General features: G+C 35.9%; 1 pseudogene; it reads right to left on the bottom strand.

Moving 5' to 3' along the window:
* Positions 1-10,945: 10,945 nt before the first annotated feature.
* On the bottom strand, positions 10,946-11,516 carry LOC141559544 (aldo-keto reductase family 1 member B1 pseudogene; annotated as a pseudogene).
* Between the last annotated feature and the right edge of the window lie 8,403 nt (positions 11,517-19,919).

Raw genomic sequence — 19,919 nt, 5'->3', positions numbered from 1 at the left:
ACCTCCTGCTGTTCACCCTGGCTCCTAGCCTGGGTGGCCAAAGCCAAGATGGGTAGCCGAAAGAGGTAAGGATTTTGGTAGTGAACACGTGGGTCTTCTGACCAGGTGTTCACCAGGGAACCAACAAGTCAGGGCATCAGTTAGGGCATTATGTGAGTAGGTATAATAAAGGCTTTTAAGATTACATGTGGTTGTTCTTGAGTGCGCTACCGGTTACTAAGCTATAGATTCAAGAGATTGTGGCCAGAGACCTTAGAAGGCCTCAGAGGAGGCGAGCCGGGTAGAGCTCACACTGCAAAGGACAGTGGTCAAAGGTACTCTGGTGGGTCTAGGACAGACTAGTAATTGTAACTGCCAGGAGAGCACGTTACAAATGGCGCTCAACGTGGTGGACGCATCAGAAATTATCAGGTTTTGAAAATATTTAATATTCAGAATTAAGATTCTGAAAGATCCGGTAGAAACGCCACTTAAGAGGAAAGACAGAGAAGCAATATGGACCCAGGTAAATCTGGGATCAGACTCAAGGACACAGCTGAACATAATGCTTATTATATAAAGAGGTTAAAGAGCCAGATGGAAGATCTTTTAACAAAGATCACCACTGAAGAACAGCAGGAAGCTTGTAATCAAGCTCCACAAAGGCTATCCCCACACCCAGTAAATAGAGCTAGGAGAGGGAGCAACCTAGAGCTAATGTGTTTGTATGACAGTATAGAGTATAAAATGCCACAGCAAGAGTTGCTGGAATTGCAGGTTAAACTACAGATTGAGCTAGAGAAAGAAGAAAAAGCTAGGTTAATACAGATAGAACAGGAAGAGTTCAAACCAGTGGCTGAAACTAAGGAAGGAAATAAAGGAATCACATGGACTAAAGTTGTAGAAATTCTTCTTAGCATTTTGTTGGTTTACCTCCTGCATTGTTGTTTTAAGGAATTTATCCATTACTCTTCCATTGAGAAGAAGTTTAGTTCTTTTTATGTGCAAAGCTCAGGTTTGATTTGGAATCAGCCTTTGGGGGATTTTCCAATTCTTCCCTCTGCCTCACCTTCTTGGGCCAAGGGAGAAGGGGGAGGAGGAAAAGGAAGGGCGATAATACTATCAGCACTGCCCATTAATCCATTCAAAACTCCTGTGTCTTCATTTCAAAGGACCGGAGTAGGCTTTATGCCCCAAGGCAAAAAGGAATTGTGGGGTATTGAGTATAATCGGAAAAATTTTAAAAATACAGTTCCGTTAATTTCTAAGAAACCTTACAGGGATAAGGCCTTGCAGTTAGAGAGAGTGGAGTTTTATACTTGTAAAACTGCTAGGATCGTCTTTGGAGAGTTGAAACTCTTCTTTTCTTACCTCGTGGATTTTCCACTTCCACAGGTGAGCTTGATTTCCCAACCCCCTACGGGTACTTATAAAACAGTGTTTATGTTTAGAATGGGTTGGAAAATTGCTGTTTTAATCACTAGAATAAATAGACAGTGTGTGATCTTTGACCCAGGAGGAAAATATCAGATTTATTGATTCACACTCCTGGAGTACAATTCGGTATCAGAAACTCAAACTTTGATTTTTAGGCAAAAGAATTCAGGGATATAGCCAGAGTGTTCTAGTAAAGTCATTACTGCACAGACTATCCCCAAGATCTCTTCTAAACAAGAGAAGGGAATTTTGGGATATGTGATTGCTTACAATTTTAAATTTTGATTTTACATTTTTAAACACTTTTGATTTTACATTTTAAAGTTATTTTGGTTTTATATTTTTAATCTATTTCGGTTTTACACTTTTAAATTATTTTGATTTTACATTTTTAAATTCTTTGCATTTTACCTTAGCAATGCACTTCGGGCATACACAGACTGCTAAGTGACAGCTGACTTTTGTCTGACTTGTTAATCTTTTTGACAACAACTTTGTTTCCACTGTGATGTGGAAAGGCCTGGATGGCATTTGGAAAGGCCCAAGTTGGGCCCCAGGGACATTCCTTCCTAGGTGCAGATCCAGCAGCAGAGTTCATCCCCACCAGAGACATTTGTAACCTGGGGATCCAAGAGAAGGACCAGACAACAGTCCAGAGAGACCAGCCAGATGTCCGCAGCCCTTCAGACGCTGATGGCAGCGATGCCCCTCCTGACCGTGACACCAGAGACAGCAGACACGGTTCCAGTGTTGCAGCTGAGATGGACTGTTTTGGGTGATACGCGATATAAAGACTGTAAATGGACAATGGGCCTGCTTGCTTCTCCCGTGGCCACTTGCCATATGGTGGCCTGGGGAGAGGCTTTGCCCTATGCTTTCTATTGAAGGACTATGCTTTTAAATTAGTGGGTGAAAAACCAACACACCCACCTGCCATTGTTATTGAGACAATGTTACTGGACATGACTTTGCTTATGTGCACCTGTGAAACTAGAATTGTTCTAGAATTGTGAAAAGTGCAATAGAGAATTGTGATAAGCTAGAATTGTTCTAGGATTGTGAAAAGTGCAATAGAGAATTGTGATAAAGCTAGAATTGTTCTAGAATTGTGAAAAAGTGCAATTGAGAATTGTGATAAACTAGAATTGTTCTAGGATTGTGACAAGTGCAATTGAGAATTGTGATAAGCTAGAATTGTTCTAGAATTGTGACAAGTGCAATTGAGAATTGTGATAAGCTAGAATTGTTCTAGGAGTGTAAAAAGTGCAACAGAAAATTGTAAGAAACTAGAATTGGTCTAGAACTGTGATAAATGTAACTAGAATTGTGACAACATACCTACTGATATTGGTTAACTAGAATTGTGATGTTTTACCTTGTTGACTTCCCACCTCAGTGTTGACATCCTACCTCATTGGCATCCAATCTCTTTGGCCTATTATCTCGAGTATGACTTTGATGAATGGGTTGAACATTTGGGCCACTGTTGAGCCTGGTTCTCATTGTCATACTTCTGTTTACTGATCTGCTGCTTTGTACCTCTTTGGGCATAACACTCTGTCATCTCATGGACCAAGTGAACTATAGCTGGTGCTAAAAGTTTAGCTTGGTGAGATGTGCGGTTCCCGCAAAACAAGAGAAAGGGAATTGTAAGGGCCCTTTAAATGGGCGGACACAGTGCATCGGGATTGAGGCCCAGAAATTTCTGTGGATATTAGGACTGCCCTTGGGCGGGATCCTGGCCATATTGAGATAGCTTCGTAATGGGTGACTCTCTCGCTGATTGGCTGTGTGTGTGACCTCACAGGCCCTATATAAGCCCACTGCAGGCAGCAACTGGCCTCTTTAACCTCCTGCTGTTCACCCTGGCTCCTAGCCTGGGTGGCCAAAGCCAAGATGGGTAGCCGAAAGAGGTAAGGATTTTGGTAGTGAACACGTGGGTCTTCTGACCAGGTGTTCACCAGGGAACCAACAAGTCAGGGCATCAGTTAGGGCATTATGTGAGTAGGTATAATAAAGGCTTTTAAGATTACATGTGGTTGTTCTTGAGTGCGCTACCGGTTACTAAGCTATAGATTCAAGAGATTGTGGCCAGAGACCTTAGAAGGCCTCAGAGGAGGCGAGCCGGGTAGAGCTCACACTGCAAAGGACAGTGGTCAAAGGTACTCTGGTGGGTCTAGGACAGACTAGTAATTGTAACTGCCAGGAGAGCACGTTACATTGTATAGTAAGTAAAAAACTATTTTCATAACTTTTTACAAATAGTGGAGTGGTTTTCCATTTCCTTTTCCAGCTTATTTTACCGATGAGGAAATTGAGGCAAACAGACTTATTTGCCCAAGGTCACATAGCTAATCTATCTAAGGCTGTATTTGAATTCAGGTCTACCTGACTTCAGGTCCAGCATTTTATAGTACCTAACTGCCCGATGCATATAGGTACCTGTTCTATAACTTAAGACTATTACAGAGCTGCCTAGAGAACTGAGAGGTTGATAGCTACCTATGGAGCAAAGTGTGTGTCCTGAGAGGTTCACAAGGAATCAAAAATAGTCAACTCTTTAGCATCTCCTCTCCCCACCCTCTTTCAAAGGAAACTTTTATTTTTAGAGAAGAGGAAGCAGAAGATTGGGATGAAAGATCACTACTCTGTTCTTCTTAGAGAGAAAGAATTATACCTATCTGCTCCTTTAAATATTATTAATCTAGGGAATTAAATTTTTAACTTTACATTAAACTTTTAATCACCATTTCTTACTAGGAAAAAGAGGACCCTGAGCTTTATATTTAAGGCCTGACTCATCAGTTCCATAATGAACACACATAGACCTTAGTAAAGGAACGCATTCTCCCTTTATCAATAGCAAAAAAAATCACAGAAAGTATACCTATGAGAATATTTACCAGAAAATAAAGATTAAAGGAATTATCCCATTGGAAATGAAGTATTTCAGTTCAACCAAAAGGAACAGTCCCGTGTCTCATCCAAAAAAGGAAAATTCTCCATTCTCAAATGTAACAAAACTGAGAATAAGATGATTAAAAATCTACATATTGACTCCCCAAAGTTTTTGTCTCTGTTCAATGGCTTAAAGAGATGTTGGGATCATTCATCATCTCTTTAGAAGCTGTAAGCCAGAAGAACTTAAAAAAAACCCAAGAGAACAAATCTCTTTTCATTCCTGCTCTTGACAGTTTTGTCCCTCTCTTCAGCAGGGCATATCACAATGGGTTTTGGATCTTGGATTATATTTAGATTAATAAAATATCTTAAAAGCAATACTTAAGTCTATGTATTTTAATTCACTAGCCATTTCATCAAGAAGAGCCTCTTTGATACTTAACAAAGTACCCATTTGAATTTTGGATCCCAGAAACAATGTTTCCTCATTTCCAGGTACAGAGACTTCCAGAAACAAAAATTTAAAATAGCAAAGCCATTTTGGGCACCAGATTCCTGGGTGTCTTTAACCAAGCCTGTGCTGGAACCAGCTCTGACCAACTTGTAAGAGGCCATTTTACATGTTCAGCATAAGCATTTAACACCTCAGAAATAGGCAATTGCTACAAATCAGAACTCAATTTATTGCTTTAATTGATTGTGTAAATTTAAGAAAGTGTTAATATGAAGATCAAATTTTAAAATGTAGCCCTACATTTTTTTCTGTAAAGCCCTATTGTCAAATATTATCCAGCACAACTATGAATTATTGTAAACACTGTAGGAGCTTAACAAGACTGCAATAGGAGCTGAAGTTCTAATCTCTGTTAATAATAATAATAATAATAATAATAATTTAAACAGTTCAGATTAGAACAGTAATTTATACACATTTTCTCATCTGAGTCTCACTACATTCCTCTCTATTACCATCTTACAAACTCCCTAATGCAGCACCCCATTTAGGATTACTTACTCCAGACTAATAGTGTTATAAGCTCCAAAAATTTTTACTTGCAGCTGAGATTACCTAATTTTAACAATCTTTAACAAACTTGAGGTCTTCCCGCTAAAGACAGGACCATTTAATCTGTTCTTTATTACTGAGTTATAGGCCCCTAATAATAAATTATATCTTGCTTGGAAAAAAAAAGTATTTGCCTGCCCCTCCTCTTCTCCAAAACTAGTAATCTTTCAAAGTAGTTTTCCTGAGCTAAGAATAAAAGAGAAAATAGTGCTAATTGATACTAATAAGCATAAGCCCTTCTAGTTTAGATTTGTATTATTTAAGGCAATTTTTAATCATCCAAATTGACTTTTTATTGGATCTATGTGATTTGTAGCAAAATGAGTACACAAATTCCAGTACTTCAAGAGTAAAATATCCTTGAGGATCCTAGTTCTAACTAGGAACCTGCCTTTTATTTAAGTTCCCTCCTGATAATTTCTCTACCCTCAAAAGAATTTCTAAAATGTATAGATTTGGAATTCTTTGTTTTTGTTTTTCATTTTTAAAAAAATATCAGCACGTGGGGTTTGAGTAAGGGATGGTGTTGTATGAATAGCCAATAGTATGTGTGTGATATTTGTAATTGGATGTTATGAACTGGAGGCAGTTTCCTGTCATTGTCCCAGTCTCTCTACATTGGGTGAGAAGAGAAGAAAAGTAGTGATGTATCATGAAACAAATTTATGAATAAGGATAACAGTTATTATTTCCTTGGAATCAGGAACTCCCAGTGAAGAACTCCCTCTTTCATTACAGATTGTCATCTTTTCTGCAATTTAAAATCCTAAAGTTGCCTGAAGCACTTAAAAATTAAGTGACTTGCCCAGGATCATTTAGTCAATATGAGGTAACTTAAGGTTGTGAAAATTCAGATATTCACTTAATCATTACAAATATATTGAAGTATCTTCTACAGGGCTTCATGATATGGACATGCAGATGTAAGCTAATTTTTATAGAGAGACACATACAGAAAAGGAAGTCACTGACACATGAGCTTCTGGATAAAAATTTTTTTCATTAAATAACAGAATTCAAAGGGTTCTTAAGACCTTAGTAATGATCCCAGGTAATAACCTTATGGTGATGTGAGGGAAAGCCTCTTTGAAAATGGCCTAAAGATTCTATCCATCTGCAAGTTGATTTTTGAAGTTACTTAAGGGCCATGAAGGTCACAAAGCTTTGCTGAGCTGTTACTATAGATACAAGGTTACTGAGGTAACAGAATGAAAGATTATACTTATTAGAATAATGAGTTAAGAATATCTATAGAGTTTGATACTTAAGATTCAGAAAAAGCCCTACATCATTTAACAAGAATTTATTAAGATCTTACTATGTGCCAAGTACTGTGTTGATATCAGGACACAAACAAAAATATAAATCAGACTCTGCCTTCAAGGAACTTACCTTCTTCTAGATGCACATGAACACTGTGCTAAATATATACAAACAGCATGCAAAGTAAAGAAAAAGTAATCGTGGGAAATAGGGAAGTATAGTTTTTAAGATTGCTAAATTTATTTTTATATAAATGATGGAACATTTTCCTCTTTAAAGAGATTGACTTTTCAGAATGTCTTTTATATAGGTTTGCTTAGTGTTTTTATTGCTCCCAAGCATTCTGCCTCTCACCTAAGACAGCTGCTACAATAATTAGTGGGATCTCATTAAGCAGGAATAGATAACAGTGGAAAATAGATTTCCCACAAAGGGACTCTTCATTTTTTTAATTATAAAAATTTATGTATTTGGCTAATAATAACATTTAGATAAATTTACTTTTTACTTATACTTCAGCTCTTCAAAAAGCTTATAACACTTCCTAAGTGTGGAAACTCCTCTGATACTACTTAAAGAGGGAAATACCTCATCATAATCTGGTTGCTCTCCTCTATTTTATTACACTCTTTTTAAACTCATATTCCTACAAGATAACAACATCTTAGAAACTCCCATCTCCTCAGTATCCCCTGTCCCTAGAGCCCCTCTCTCCTTTTGATTGTAGCAGGTAAAGGCAGAACATTGGAGAGCTCCTTCCAGATATTCCATTTAAGGAAAGAAGCCAGGACAGTCATCTCAGCATTTACCACTAGGTGGCAGGTCTTCATGCCCCTGCTACTGCTGTACCTTCCCTCTCCCTGTTTGAACTTATGTGTCTCCCCTCGCAGATTGTAAACTCATTAAAATCAGGGACAATCTTTTGCCTTTTTTTTTTTTTTTTTTTTTTTTTGTATCTCTAATTCTCAGCAGAGTGCCCAACACTTAATAAGTGTTTATTGACTGACTGACTATAAAACATTGTGATATTTTAGCTGAGTTTTGACAAGTTGTTGTAAACAAAAGAATAATTATCTTTTAGCCAAAATTTCTGAAGATGTATTTTTTAGACTTTGCTAGCCATCCTCAGACAGATCATATGTATGAATATATATATGTGTGTGTGTATGTATGTGTGTATTGTGAACATACATGTGTGAAAGTATGTATTCATTCTGTTACCAGACCCCTAAGCAAGTCTTTCCAGATTAGGACTTACAGAAACTTCTTTTCCATTAATATAACCTTTAAGAACCCAAGGTCACCTCCACACCATGATAAAGATCAAAATATGAAATTAATGGAAATTCCTAGTGGAAAAACCTTGATTAAAAGAAATAGACAAGAAAAGACCTATGATTTCATTGATATAAGAAGCTCCTTCTTCCAATGCAATAAATACTTCTACAATTCTAGATCTATGAGAAATTAAATGACTTGTCCAGGGTCACACAGTCAGTATGTGGCAGAAGCAAGACTTGAAACCAGATCTTCCCAATCTTGAGAACAACTCTATCCATTATTTCTCTAAGATATTGCTCATTAAATAATCTCTTTTTCATGCATGCTGCACTGACAACAGTAATTTCAGTCATTTCAGCTGTGTCCAACTCTTCATGACCCCATTTGGGGTTTTCTTGGCAAAATACTGGAGTGGTTTGCCATCTCCTTCTTCAGCTCATTTTACAGATGAGGAAATTGAGGGAAACAGGGCTCAGCGATTTGCCCAGGTTCTGAGGCTAGATTTGAATTCAGAAAGATAAGTCTTCCTGACTCCAGGACAGTGCTCTAACCACTGCAATACCTAATTACCCTGACTCCTTATCTGCCTTCAAATATGTTCAGGTCTCTCCAATTCTTAAAAAAAGTTTTGACCTTTCTATAGTATTATTTTTCTTCTCTCAACTATCAACCTTTTTTGTTTTGTTTTCTATATTTGATAGCTGTTTCCTAAACCATTTGAAATCTGACTTCTGCCTTCATAATTCTACTGAAATTTTTCTTTCAAAAGGCTACATTGAACTGCTATTGTTAAGTCAAGTGGCCTTTTCCAGTCCTCAAATTCCTTGACTATTTTGTAGCTTTTAATAGGGTAAGACTACCCTTTCCTTCTAGATTCTTTTTCCCTTTGACTTTGGACACAACATTTTATATCTCCCCACTATTTTACATCTCTTTACTTTCTTTCTAACATATTAAGGCAGATATTTCTCAAATTTTTATCTTTGGACATCTTTTCTCTATATACTCTCTTCTTCAGTATTCTCATGCATCCTAACAGTTTCATATATCAGCCCCACCCAGATTACTCATAAATCTCTATGTCTTCGACTCCTTTCCAAGCAATAATCCCAAATTTTCATCTATCTACAGTGATACATTCGACCTAATATTCTATGGGCCCTTTATACTCAAACTAAGCAGAAATGAGATCATCTTTATTCCTACGTCTCTTCTTCCTTCTGACCTCACTGTTTCTGTCAATTGTACTATCTCACTCAGTTTCTAATACTAAAAACATTGGTATATGTAAAGTCTGGACTAGCTCCCTGGAGACCTCAGAATCAGCCAGAGTCCGGATAAGCAAAAGTCCTTGGTCTTTAAGGGGAAAAGTGAAGGAAATGGACAAAACTGCCAGGAGTTTTGCCAAGGATCCTTCCTTGATTCTAGAGTAGTCCAGAATTTCCAGGAATCTCTATACTTTTCTCCTCCTCCTCCTGAGGCCAAGTGAAGTTCTCTCACCCCCCTAATCCTTATCTACAATTCTCTTAACCCCAAGCTTTGAGCTAGCATTAACTGTGAGAAGAGAAATTCCAAACATATGCTAATAGAGTTATTGTTCAATACGTAATTAGCCTTAAGTGCTTGGCTGTCTGATTCATGCACACCTTTTAAGAGTTTCAGCCCTTTACAAGTATAATCTTTAATTCCTTTACCTTTCATATTTAGTTACCAAGATCTCTCAAATTTACTCTCACAATATCCTTCATCTCCATGCCCTTCTCTCTATTTCTACTGCTATCCCCTTGCCCCAATGTTTTTTATTACCACTCAGTGGAACCATTACTTGTCTTCTAATCACATCTATTATATCATTCTTTCCACCCATTCCTCACAGCAAAATAATCTTCTAGTCATGTCACATCTCTGCTCTAAAATCTTTAGTACTGGGGCAGCTGGTGCAAAGAATCCTAGCAAGTAAAAAATCCTATAAATCTCAGCCATAACTTTTGTGTAACTTTTTTGCTGAGAACATAAGGACATACTTGCAGTTATCTGATGGGATGCCAGGGAACACAGAAGGGAAGGCCACCCTGACTGTGCATTAAAAAGTTTCCTTTATTGCTGATCTGTGTTTGCCTTGGAAACCTGGCCAGTTCCCTGAGTAAATGTAATCATCCTAAAGGAATGAACAAATATTCTCTTTGATGGGTCCTTTGAGATGGAGTACCCTGCACTTGGAAGGCAGCTTCATCTCAAGAGTCACTTATCAAATGAGATTCTTAGTACCCTGCACCTGGAAGGCTGCTCCATCTCAAGAGTCACTTATCAAATGAGATGCTTAGCACAGTATCTTCTTTATTCTCAGCCTATAAAAACCTCTTAGTTGGAAAGAGATTTTGAAAACCTCACTCAGGAGCAATTTATATCTTGCCTGGGACTTTTTCCACTCTGAGACTCTCAATGGCTTTGACTAGGGATTCTACCAGCCAAGAAACTCAGGTGTTGGTGCTTCCTTGGAGTGGTGATGATATGTGTTTTATGTTCCTTGTTTTTTCTCATATTATCTTTATTATTATAGTGATCACTGTGTTTATTGATTGTGTATTACTTTTATCCTATATTTCCTCTTCCCTTATGTTTTTTGAATCAAAATTCTGAGTAATAAAAAACTTGTACCCCCTCTTTTTAAGTCTATGTCCATTGAATGCAAATTCAAAACCTAAATTAATCTTTTTTTAAAGAAGATAACACTTTTTTTATTTATTTAAAGCAAGAAGTTAGGGTTCGTAACTTCAAACAGATGAAATCTACTTGTTACTAAAAGGAAGAAAACTATTGGTGGAATAATTCTTGTCTGTAAGCCCATCTGGGAAGGGAGAAGCCACATTGTATTCCTTCTAGTTAGGCAGGGAAAAGGTCCTGAAAACCAGGATTTACTTGATCCAGTTGAGATCTTACAGTGATATTCATTGGTGATCCAGGTCTTGGGAGCAGGACTGACCAATGCAATGGAGAAGAACAATATACTCTCGTCATATAAGCTGGAAGTCTCAGGAGACCATCATCCGAACCCTGGACAGTACCAGCCAGAATTCAATAGGGGATTTTGAAGGGGTAATCCTTGTGAGAAGCAGCATTGACCAAGGCACAGACTCTCCAGTCACAGTTGAAGCTGAGGATTGTTGACATCTCCTTATCAGTCAAGTTAAAATTGAACGCCTGAAAGTTCTCAGAAATCCATGATGGGGTGACTGACTTGAGAATCACAACCACTTTTCTCTGGATGTGGAACCTGATAAGAACCTGTGCTGTGGTTTTTTGGTGCTTTTCTGCAATGGCCTGGATCCTGGAGTCATTCAAGAGAGAAGAATGGTTTGGCCCATGGCCAATCGGGAAAGCCCAGGGGACTGTAGGTTGTCACCACAATACCCTTGGACTGGCAATATTCAATCAACTTCTCCTGAGAGAGATAGGAATAGCACTCAATCTGGTTAACTGCTGGCTCATGTTTCAGCCCCGGCTTGCTCAAAAGCTGCTCAATCTGGAGGTGGTTGAAGTTGGAGACTCCAATGGCTTTCACCAGTCCTATGTCCACCAACTCTTCCATGGTCATCCATGTATCCAAAAAGCTTGTATCACTGGGAATCGCATTGCTTTTGTCATCCAATGGGAAAAGATCCTGCCCAGCCTTAAATCCTGTAGGCCACTGAATAAGATACAGATCCAAGTAATTCAGCTTCAAGTCACTCAGAGTTTTTTAGCAGTCTGACTTAACCAAGCTTTTCTCATGGTATGTGCACCAAAGCTTGCTGACGATGAAGAGGTCTTCCCGCTTAACAACATTCGCCTTGATCTTCTCTTGGATGGCCTCTCCCACTTCGGTCTCATTCTGGTAGACGTGAACATAGTCGATATGGCAGTATCCAACATCAATCGCAATCTTCATAGAGTCAGCTATTTTGCCCGGAAGAGACTTCCAAGTGCCCAGGCCCAGGATGGGCATCTTCACCTTGTTCCTCAGTGCAAGGAAGGTAGCTATCACGTTCAGCCTTGCTGCAAAGAGCCTTCACCAGACACCAGAACCTCTGCTCAGCACAAGGAGATCCCTCAGCAGTATCAAAACCTAGATTAATCTTACAGGTGGTGGTGAAGTGGATAGAGTACCAGCTCTGGAATCAGGAAGACCTGAGTTCAAATTCAATTTCAGACCCTTGGAAAGTCACATAGTTCCATTGCTTAAAAAAAAAAAAAAAATCAATTGCTTTCTATTGCTTGTCAAGCAAAACTGAAATAAAAAGGTATTGCATGAATCACAAAATTATATCTGGAAGATTTTCAATTAAATCATCAGCCTTGAGTTCTCTTTCTTGCTGAATTTCACTATTCAAGTTGAAATAAATATCTGCTTCTTACTTAAACTCTAAGCTGAACTCAAAGACAAAATAAAAGCAATTGTTTCACCTCCTTCTTTACTTTCCAAGTCTTTATTTTAGCCACTTAGAGAACTTGGCACAAATAATATCCCATGAGAGGAATATAAGGTTTCCTCTGAGCCACATCATGGCTTCAAAGCATTTTTCCCATAATTTTCTTTTTTATTAGTACTTCTCAAACTTAAAATTCTACTTAAAAAGGAAAAAACAACATGTTTCAAATATAAAACAGTGAAATAATTTTTAAGTTATTACATAACTAGCTTTTTTCTATTAAGTATTAAGTGGTTATTTCTATACCAAAAGTATAGTGTTCATTAAGTGACAAAAATATTCTAATTACAAAAGATAATTAGAATATTTTAAGTGACAAAAATACAAAAATTACAAAAGATAATTAGAATATTTTTGTCACTTAATGAACACTAAATGGATGTCCTAGTTTTCCCATCATCTGCCCAATTATTCGTGTTCTATAATCACTAGTCTTCCATTGGGCCCAAACCTCAGCATGTGTTCTGAGCTATGTTTTTCCCTAATGACTTAGCGAAGTCCAATGACCTTTAAATGAGAGGTACTATAAATCTAATCTTTTCAGTCAACTCCCTTCACCTGAGTGTAACAGCTGGCTTCTTACCAGAATTAGATTCATTCTTTCTGCACATGCATTTAAATAGTTAAACAGACTTCTTTAAAGAGGATCATAGTAATAGAATTGAAAGCATAAAGCTAAAATGAAAGAAAGCCCACAACTTTTCCTTCATGGGTCCTTGGAGAAGAATGGAGATGATACACAGATCCCTTGGGATAGAGAAAAAGAATGAAATGTCATTGTCCTGTTCATTTCAGAGATAAAATAATCATCATAATATTATATTTATGCCATAGTTCGTGAAAAGTACTGGAAATATTTTGACTGTTCATTCCTGTAACCAATGACAAGACCCATTCACAGCTAAGAATTCCAGCCCCTTTTTAACTTAAAATGCTTTTGCACTCCTATATTTCCATTTCCTCCAAAACTCCTCTTTAGATTAAGAAAAGCTTAGGAAGAAAAAATATGGCATATTGTTAAATATGACAACTTGTCTTTTTTGCCTAGAGTTTTAATGCTTCAATTAATTTGTGATCTCCTCATTTAGTGATTATTTCTTCCAATGCTACAGATCATACCCTTCATCCTTTCTTAATCTATATGACTCTTGTCCATGTAGTCCTATAAATCTATCCTTGAGTATCTATCCAACATTCTGAGAGCCTTCCTCCAAATTTCTGAACATTGCATAAATTCTTATCAGTTTATTTCTCAATCTCTCTACTTGACTGAACTTGTTGGGCCATACACCTTTCTCTAATGATGCAATTTTTATGCAACTTCCTGCACAACTTTTCATTAGAAATATATGTTAGAGACTTTTTGACAAAATGATCTATTTAGACAGAGGCAGACCACTCATTGCCAACACACCTATTCCAACAAAGACCAAAATTTCACACCAGACAAAAGGTCCACAGACAAGAAATGGACTGGAAAAAATGAGCAAAAAAGGGGGAGAGAAAAAAATCTGATCATAAAAATCTACGATGGTGACAAAAATATAATAGAAGATAACAACTGGAAAACATGTATACATGCAAATTGGACACAACCTCAACAAAAATCCATAGAAGAGTTAGAGAGTTTTTAAAAGCAAAAAATATCTTAAAGCAAATTTTTAAAAGAAGAAAAGTTAGGAAAAGAAATGAGTTACTTAACAAATATATGAAAAGGAAAAAAAGGTGCCAAAAATACTAAGAAAATAATTCCTTAAACATCAGAATTGGTCAAATGGTTTAAAAAGTATAAACCTCACTGAAGAAAATAGCTTTTTAAAAAATAGAACTGGACAAGAGGAAGTTAATGACTCCATGAGATACCAGAACCATTGAAACATTTTTAAATGCCCAGAAATTCAGAGCAAAACATAGACAAGAAGACTGTCTTGAAAGTAATGTGTGGGATTTATTACATACTTTTTTTTAAGCAAGTAATAGAAAATGTGGATTCATGACTTCATATAGAGCCTTTTTTGCATTCTACTCTGGTGTGTGTATAAATCTTTTTTTTTTTGTTGTTGTTCTTTAAGTATCAAAAATAATTTAATCTTAAAAAAACAAGGGAAAATTTGTGGAAAAGATGGCATCTTAACTAGGTTTTGAAGGGATTAGAAGGATTTTAGCAGGTAGAGAGATAGAGGAAAGTATATTCCTATTATGATTAATGATCTATACAAATACAGAGAGGTCTAAGGGTACACGACAATGTCAGTGAACAACTAATCATCCATACTGGCTGGAGTATAAAAGGTGTGAAAGGAAATAATGTGAACTAAAGTTGGGAAGATAGTTTGGAATTAGCAGTTTTATGTACCAAAATAAATATAGTAACAAATTTTTACTCAAAGTTCTTCATTGCACTTTATTTTGAAACTCTCTCATTTACCAGCTAATATTGTGGATTCTATTATCTGTGTTTTTATCCCTCTGCTAAAAAGGGGATATACTCAATTATTTTGAACTGCATTCAGTATATCTCATTTCCAGGACAGGCATTCCAAAGCAAATTCTGCTTTGGAATTAACTTTGGATTAACCGCACCACATGCTAGAAACATTATTCTAGAGGTATACTTAAAAGAGTATACAGTTGAGATGTTGGAGCCAACTCCTACTGGCTCATGAAAGCACGTTTTTAAATTTTGAGTGTGATCAGTTACACCTTGAAAATCAGCAAGTGCTAATCAAGGCTTAATTTCTTATTTTGTTGATTGTCTGGATTTTTAAAAGCTAGAGGGTGACTTTGTTATTTTCCACAGTACAAAACTCCACAACTACTCTAAAGGATTTATGGTGAAAAATTCTATTCATATCCAGAGAAGAAAGTGATTGTGTATGAATATGAATTGAACTTTTCTCTCTCTTTTTTTAACTTTATTTTTTTAAGAGTTTTTATTTTCATTAGTGTGGGAGATCTATGATGGGTTTTTTTGCAGCATAAATTTTTATGAAAAGTTTTGCATAACCACATATGATTTCTTAATTTGGGTAGGAATGAGGGAGAGAACCTAGAACTCAATAATTTTAAAAGCAAATGTAAAAAAATCATTTTAAATGTAACTGGGGGAAAATATTAAATAAATAATCAAATACAAAAGTTGGGGAAAACTGCTAATAATGAAGATTAAATGAAAAAGTATACCATGCATAGCTATTTTTTATTCAGAGAGTTAGTTGCTAAGAACTCACCAGAATACACATGAGTAAGTAAAAAGTGGGTAGCAACAGGATAAAATGATCTAGGTGGATGATTAAAAGAGATTGAATTTGAACAGTATTTAAAACATTTTTTATTTTTCTTTATTTTATAGATTTCTATACCTATCATCACTTTGTAACTAGATTCCCCATTTTCCCAAGAGTCTGGCTCTTTGGAAAGTAAAGAGAGTCTTTTATTGGGACTAGTCTCTGTTCAGATGTTTCCTGCCAGAGCTTAGGATCTTTTGGCATATCTTTGAGAAAACAAGATCAACTTCACATCCCACTAAGATATTAAATAAGGATGTTATGGAGACTGTCCAGTGTTTAAATAGAATTTTATGAAATTTTGAAATTTTTGCACAAGCCAATGATACTGTCCAGAACTAGGAATTAAAGTCATTATATACTATCTTTCTGGTAAATTATTAAGTTGTCAGAGAGCTAATACTGCATCTTTTGGGTTGTGGGAGGTTTTTATAAAACTTCCAATTGAATTTTTACCTATCCCTTAAAAATCAGTGCACACCAACGTTTTTATGAAGCCTTCCTTAGTTCACTGTTAACAGCAATTTTCTACTCAAAGTGAACCAGAGCACTTTGTTTTGCCATTCTTGAAATCACTTTCTATTTCATATTGTGCATTCTGTTATCTGCATTTTTACTTGATCCTCCCCTCCATGAAAACAGAGACTGCAGTTTACACTTTCTTTTTTTATTTTTTAAAGCTTTTTTATTTTCAAAACACATGTATAGATAATTAACATTCACCTTTGAAAACTTAATTCTAAATTTTTTCTCCCTCCTTTTCCCCTAGACAGCAAGTAATCTAATATATGTTCAACATGACCAATTCTCCTATACATGTTTCCACAATTATCATGCTGCACAAAAAAAAAAAAAAAAAATCCGATCAAAAAGGAAAAAAATGAGGAAAAAATGCAAGCAAACAACAAAAAAGTGAAAATAATGTTGTAATCCATACTCAGTCCCCACAATCCTCTCTCTGGGTACAGATGACTCTCTCCATCACAAGACCATTGGAACTAGTCTGAATCACCTTGCTGTTGAAAAGAGCCACATCTATCAGAATTGATAAATTGTATAATCTTGTTGTTGTGTACATTGTTCTCTTGGTTCTAGTCACTTCACTTAGCATCACTTCAAACTTTCAATCTCCTCAAGAATTCAGTTCATTGTTCTATATACAATAATTATTTAATATTTGTTGAATCGATCAATCAATGAAGAGCAGCCCTGGAAATTATGAAAGTTACTAGTCACTATTTCTTGAGAGGAAAATAACTTATAAGTCACATAAAAAGCAACTTAATTTTTATATAGCACATTTCATTCATCCTCTTTTAAATTAAAACTAGAAAATATACAATTATGTTCAATAAAAATAAATACTAAAATCTATTCTTCAGTTTCATATTGTGATTAGTTAGGAGAAAAAAGTGATAGTGAAGAGTAAAAAAAAGGAAGGAATACAAAAGAGAGAAATGAACACCAAAGAACAGAAAGAAATAAAAAGAATATCAATTTCTATACTTCATTCAAACTCTACTTCCCACCATCAAATCAACCAGCATTGGCCTTCAATAGCTTCATAATTCCTGCTCAGGTCCCAGCTATATCCAGGGAATCCTGTCAAATCTATCCTAACCCTGTCAATCCCAATCCTAAAAGCTTCAACCCAGTCCCAAATATGCTCTAGCTTCCACTGAAGTTATACCATCTCTCAAATCCCCACTAAACCTAAATAGCTTACTCTTCTTATTTGCCCAACATATTCCACAGCCAGCATTTCTGGTCCACTAGCACCATACCCTGCGTACATTGTCCCAACTAAATCTTAAGGAGCAGAAGCCTGGGCACCCTTAGGATACCACTTTCTTCCCCAACTCTACATTTTTCTTTCCCTCAAATTCTTCTACTAGACATTTTACCTTCCTTAATTAAATTCTGTCTCTATCTTCTAAATCTGCTGCTTTCTAACTATAATCAGTGATGACCAGTATTGGTCTGAAATAGGTGCGGGGATACTCATCCAATTATAATTCCTAGCTTAGAACACACTATCTATTGCTATTAACACAATAGATAGTAAAACCAAGAGACTGAGGTATAAATCTCAAAGAATCAAATGATCAAATGTCTAAGATGGCATGAACCCATGAGTTACATGCAACCTGGGGAGGAGAAAGTTTCCATTTGATCTTTAAAGATAAGAAAAAAATAATATTATTCTTTCCCTATCATACCCTTTGATTCGTAGGGCACTCTTGAGAAATGGTATGATATAGTAGAAAGACATTAAATTTGAATGCCAGTTTTTTTAATTACTGACTGCATGATCTTTGAATATCAGTTTTTTCATCTATAAAATGGAAGAAAAGGGATAGAACTGGTCTAAATTTACTGGCAAGATCCTCTTGAACTTATGTACCCCTGGGTCATAGCTGAGACAATTAATGGTGGAATTCTGCAGCTTCTACCAGTAGCTAGAATTCACTCTCAATTTCCTCATTTGTCAAATGAAGACACTGGGGTAATTTGGCCTCTAAAGTAGCTTTCAACTCTAATATGTTATGATTCTTTTTCATAGTTTTCTCTTTTTTTCTCTCTCCTAGCATCATCTCTTACTTTCACCTTGATTTTCTCTTTTTCTTCCCTTTTTCCTTCTTTCCTCTTCCCTTCTCAGTGGTTTTTGAAGACACTGAAAGTTATTGAGACTTTGGCACTAGAAAGTTGTTGGTTCAAATCTGACTCTGACATTTAGCTGTAAGACAATAAAAAGTTCATTTAATCTCTCAATGGAAATTGACTAACTCTCTAAGACCATATATCATAGCTGCATTATTAATCTGTATCAGGAAAGAGAGTTTCCATATAAAGAGGCCCATACCAATGAATTCACAGTCTGAAAAAAATTTGTTTTCAATAAAGACGTCCTAGCCCTTCTTTTTGTGTCATACACAAACAAAAACCTATAAGGTATTTCGTTTATGCTAAGAAAAAGTATTTAATAAACTCTCAATTTTTAATGTTTTCTTTTGAAAAAAATCATATGGCAGGAGATCCCATTGAAAGGGAAAAGGCAGATGTTCTAGAAACATCAAAACATATGTGAAACATATTTCAAGAAATATATATGCCTTGGGAAATTACAGTACCCTGATTAGATTTATTTGATGTAAATCAAATTGCAACCTCTAGCAAAGTGGTCAAACACATATTAAAAGGAAAAAACTATAAAGAAATCATGCTAGATGTATTTTATGTGGTTTTTCCCATAACACAACTGACAAAAGATTTGTAGCTAGAAAAAAAAGCAAGGGCTCTAGTAAACCACTGGCCCCTTATCTCAACTGTATTATTATATATCTAAAAAAAGATTGACTGTAAAGGAGAAATGAAATATCCCCAATGTAATTAGATGCCAGAATTCCTAATAACATTTTGTTCCTAGACTTGCTATTTGCTTGGTTCTCACTTGGAACCAAATTTGTTCATTAAAATACACATACATTTGGGGAGAAGCAATAAAAGTTATCCAAAAAAACATTATTATTATTCATTCTTTTAAACTAATTGTAATTGATGCTAAAATCATAAATAAAATATTAGCAAAAAGATTTCAGAAAATCACCCCCAGGATAATACACTATGACCAAGTAGGATTTATACCAGGAAGGCAGGAATATTAGGAAATATTAGGAAAACTATTAGCATAATTGAGTAAATCAATAACCAAATTAACAAAAACCATATGATCATCTCAATAGATGCAGAAAAAGCATTTGATAAAATCCAACATCCATTCCTAATTAAAAAACACTTGAGAGTATAGGAATAAGTGGACTTTTCCTTAAAATAATCAGGAACATATATTTAAAACCATCAGTAAACATCATATGTAATGGGGATAAATTGGAAATTTTCCCAGTAAGATCAGGAGTGAAACAAGGTTGCCCACTATCACCATTATTATTCAATATTGTATTAGAAACTCTAGCCTCGGCCATAAGAGTTGAGGAAAAGATTAAAGGAATTAGAGTAGGTAATGAGGAAACCAAATTATCACTCTTTGCAGATGATATGATATGTATACTTAGAGAACCCCAGAGATTCTACTAAAAAGCTATTAGAAATAATTCACAACTTTAGCAAAGTTGCAGGATACAAAATAAATCCTCATAAATCCTCAGCATTTTTATACATCACCCACAAAATCCAATAGCAAGAGATACAAAGAGAAATTCCATTCAAAATAATTGT

This window comes from Sminthopsis crassicaudata, chromosome 3 (genome assembly GCF_048593235.1).
Source record: "Sminthopsis crassicaudata isolate SCR6 chromosome 3, ASM4859323v1, whole genome shotgun sequence".
NCBI lineage: Eukaryota > Metazoa > Chordata > Mammalia > Dasyuromorphia > Dasyuridae > Sminthopsis > Sminthopsis crassicaudata.
This window is presented reverse-complemented; position numbering and strand designations above follow the sequence as displayed.